This window comes from Meleagris gallopavo, chromosome 23 (genome assembly GCF_000146605.3).
Source record: "Meleagris gallopavo isolate NT-WF06-2002-E0010 breed Aviagen turkey brand Nicholas breeding stock chromosome 23, Turkey_5.1, whole genome shotgun sequence".
Lineage (NCBI taxonomy): Eukaryota > Metazoa > Chordata > Aves > Galliformes > Phasianidae > Meleagris > Meleagris gallopavo.
Window position 1 is genome coordinate 6,365,882 of NC_015033.2, and position 4,637 is coordinate 6,370,518.

Genomic DNA, 4,637 nt, shown 5'->3' on the forward strand with positions numbered 1-4,637 from the left:
TTTTTTTTTTTTTTCCAACCTTGAAGATGAACTTCACTTACAAAGACCTTCGAGTCTATTGAAGCTTTATAAGCAAAAGATTCCCGGCCACAAAAGCAAACAGTGGAAGGAAAAAAAGGAAAAAGGGGGGTGGGGGGGTGGGGGGGAAGAAAGGGGAAAAAAGAAGGGGAAAAACCCTAGGCTGCCTTAAAAATGGAGTAAAGGGATGGGGGAGGGAGGGCTTCTCTATTCTCATTCAAAATTCTGCAAGGAGGAGAAAAAGTTCGGACAAAGGGCCAAGGAAGGGAAGAAAGGGAGATAAATTATTCAAAACTCCCTGCTGTTAGATAGTTTTGTAATATTATAGGACCGTCTGTTGGAAAAAAGGCGAGCCGTTGGACGTTGCAAAATGTTGCTTGTGATTTGGAAATAGGCGATGCTCATTTGCAAATCGGAGCCCATTGTGTGGAGGGGGAAAAACTGCCCCCGCGTCACCGCGCGATGCGTTGGGTTTCATTTCGGAGAGATGGTTTTTCTCCGGGCAGCATCGCTGGGAAAAGTAATGATTTTTACACGTCGAGATCGTTTCTTTTTAGTTATTTTCTTGAGTTTGTTTTCTGTCGGGGAAAAAAAATAAATAAAACGAACCGCGGGTTCTTTGCGGAACCCGCTTTGAATCGAGCGCTAATTTGGGGCTGATTCCCTTTTGCCGCAGCCCTCGGAGCGCCCAATCCCGGAGATAAATCATTATTGATGGGCTGCTGGGCTCCCGTTCGTTTTATTTTCTCCTTCTCCTGCGTGGATTTGGGGGAAAAAACCTCTAAAAAAGCTTTAGTTATGCGGAGCTGCCGAAACAGCGGGCAGCGGTGAAGCCGGGTGCGGGGCTGTCAGAGCAATTAAAAAATACCACCAATAATAACAACAGCCATCAATACTGAGAAAAGTTTCTAAACAGCCCCAATTAAGATAATTAATGAGCGGTCAGTTTGTAAAGCGTTCCGAGGCGGTGTTTTGCTGTTTCTTTTAGAGCCGCGAATCACGATACCCCTTAGAGATCAATTCCCATTGACCCTGCGAAGTTTGATATTAAATTTATATATATATATATATAAAAGCATTCCTGGCACTCGTTCCCAGCTCTGCGTTGGGTGTTTGTATTCCTCGCTTTTATTTTTCCCTATTTTACTTTTCCCCCCCCCACCTTTTCCCCCTTTTTTTTTTTTTTTTTTTAAGGGCTATTTTCATGATGATTTGCGGACGGGAGGGGGGGGGGGGGAAGGGAAGAAAAAAGGAGAGGGGGAAACTTTGTTTTGGCCTTTTTTCCTCCTGCCAAACGCCTTTGCTCCATTTGCGGGTTCTCCTCGCGGGGAGCCGGAGGAAGACAGCCCTAAATGCTCTCTCTTTTTAAGTGTTAAAGAAAGCTTCCACCCTGCGCCTGTTTCTTTCTATCGTCTGCTTGGCATTTAATAATGTTAAGACTTATTAGAGCTGGTAATGAAAACTGTGGCTGTTGAATAGGGAGCTGTGTTGGAGAAGGGTGTAATAGCTCCAAGGCATGCTAAGAAATGTATTTATCCCCAATCAGTACTCACTCTCTGAGTTCCCAGCACAAACGTTAAGTTGAAGGGTTTTAAGGCAGATTAAATTGAGCCTTTATTTCTTTGCACTTTCATCTTTAAACGGCTCACTCCAGCTAGCCCTGGGCATATATTCATGAGGCTTCACTTTATTTTTTATTTATTTATTTTTATTATTATTATTATTATTTTATTTTTATCCTTGTTAAGAGCGAGTTGTTATTATTTTTGTTGTTGTTGTTATTTATTGTGAGTGTTTGGGGTTTATTAGGGTGGGTGATGGGCTGCTCTGGTTCACCCCACACCCGGAGATGCGATATGGAATCGTGGGGGTGAATGGAGAAACGGAACCCCCCCCCCCTCCCCAAATGTAACGGGGTGCTGAGGATGGTGCCCACACTTCAGGCGAGGTCTCGTATTAATTACAAGCAGATGTGGGGCGGTGGGTGATGGGGAAGGCATGGCAGGAGGGGGATGAGCTTCAGCAGAGGAATGACCCCCCCTCCGTGTCACCCTATGGCCACGGGTGTCCCATTCGGGGCTGCTGTGCTGAAACAGAGCGGGGATGGATGCAGGGTTTGGGATCAGAGCGGCGGGGCCGGACAGGTGGCTTTGCGTTATTACGCATTATTTATCACTTTACTTATTTTTGTTGTCGTTGTTTCTTTTAATTATTGTTTATATATTTTTTTAATCGCTTATCGCGGTGTTGTTTTGATGACTTCAATCTTTTTCTTGGTTTTTAGTATTTATTTACGACTTATGACTGTTTCGCATCCCCCCCCCCAATCCCTCCCGTTCCTTTATTTCCGTGCTCCTCTTTATGGCGCATGGGGCACCAATGGTTGCACCGCTGTGTTTCTCACCCCCCCCCCCCCCACTGGAAATGATACGCGGGGTTGGGATGGGAAACCCGGTTGGAAGAGATGGATACAGAGCAGCATTTAATTGTATTGGGGTTTTGGAAGCGTGAACAGGTGTGACCATCCCATATCCCCCCCCTCCCCGCCCCGAGGTGGTAATGATTTAATGTGATAGCAGTCCCTGGTGTAGAGTTTAGGGCTTTTTCTTTTCTTGGGGGGGAGGGAGGCTGTTCGGGTCCTGCCAAATTTAATTAAATTCGGGGGAGTGGATATGGGAAAAATAAAGGAGAGGGGGGGGGTCAACCCCTCGCTGCCACACCTGGGAAGTGGCTTTGTCCCTAAGAGCCGGGGGGGGAGGGGGGGAGCGGGGGGTTTCAGGTCCATTTATCAGCAAACAATCTGCATCGGTGTAAAACCAACAAGAGCTTTCTCTGTCAATGTATGTTTAGGGGGGAAATGGGGGGGAACAGACACTTCATCAAATCAAGGGATTACGAAAGGTTGGCAATCTAATCAAACAGAGACCAGGCGGGATTTGTGAGTGTTGCGAGTGGGATCAGCTCTAATAATGGGGGGCAGGAAAGAGATAGGGTAGTGTCAAGCAATTCATTGGCTTTAGGCTCAGTTATTCTGTGCATATTTCAGGGAGAGAGAGAGAGAGAGAGGAGAGGAGAGAGGGGAGGGAAAAGGGAAAAAAAAATACAGGGAGAGGGAGAAGGGAGGGGGGGTTGGATGTGAGCACACACGGAGCTTACATGTCACAAAAAAAGCTGAGACAAATGAGGTACAACAATAAACACAGATAACAATTACAAAGGCAAACAGTGGCTTTTGGGAACAAGTAGCTGCAGAACCTGGTCTACATAAACAAAGTAGGCAAATGTTTGCAAGATAAACTCCTTCCTAAATCGAGTGTGACGGGAAGGAGAGAAGAGAGGAGGAGAGATAAGGTTGGAGGGGGGAATGAACGAGTATAATCTAATAGAAGGCGTCTTAAAAAACAAACTTAAGACAAGGATGCGGGGAGAGAGGTTCAATTATACAGTGGGAAGTGAAATAATATAAGGGAGATGTTTGTGATCCAGGGGTTGTTTGGGTTTTGTGCGTCCCCTCCCCTTCTTTTTGGCGCTGGGTGGGGAGAAGAATGGGTTGAATTGTAGAAAAAGGGCAAAGAAAAAGGGGAATGCGGGTACGGGGAAGCGAGGGGGGGGTTCGGCTCAGCAGGAAGGGGAAGGAAATACAAGGCAGCCATAATAATCTCTAATTTGAAGGTGAATGGTAGATTACGTGATAGGCTGGGAGGGATAGGAAGCGGCTATGGGGGGAGATGGATGCCGTGATAGAGGAGGGCAGGAAGGAAGCTGGAAGGTATATATTTCTAATCCCGGGCTTTTGGTGGTAATTGGGGTAGGAGGGATGGAGCGAGGAGGCTGCAGGGCAGATGTGCCATCCAGGTGTGCTTCCCCCCCCAAAAAAAAGATGCTCCCGAAGCCTGAATAATTTTCAGAAGGAGTTGAAGGCGGTGTTGGGGTTTATTCTCTGTTTTCTATCTGGATCTCGGTAAATGAGAATTGTATATAAGAGGGGAGAGACGTGTCTGCAGTGTGGTTAAAGGAATTAGATATTTACCAGTTTGAAATAAGCCTGGTTTAAAAAAAAAAAAAAAAGGGAGAGAGACACTGAAAAGATGAGACGGGAGAACACTTCAAACGAATTCATCATCTGGAGTGGTGAAGGGGAGATTTAGAGACAGTATTGGGAAGTTATTTAGATATTAATAACATATTTTCCTGAGGCGTCAGGAGTGCCTCCATACGCACTTTTTTCTCGCAGCTATTTGGCTGGGTGAAATATGGGAGACCCAAATGTTGGGAAGAGATAACACAATCAGCCTAGCCCTGGTCCTGTGACTGCATCATAGCATTAAACCCGGATTAACCTCCCCTTTCTCCCCCTCCTCCATTCCAGCCCCCCTCCCCAACACCCCCACTCGTACCCCCCCGAGAAGCTTTCCAAATTTTTCAGGGGAATTTACATGGCAGGATTTTAAAGCACATATAACACTAGCCTTAAAGCTGTAAGGTACTTACTCGAGCATTAGGGTAAGGCGGGGGGAAGCATCTTTCTGAAAATTACGTTTCCTACAAAAGAAAGAAGCAAATAAGGGACCCTCTTAAGACCTGGGCTTTGGAGATATTATATATTTATAGAGACTATT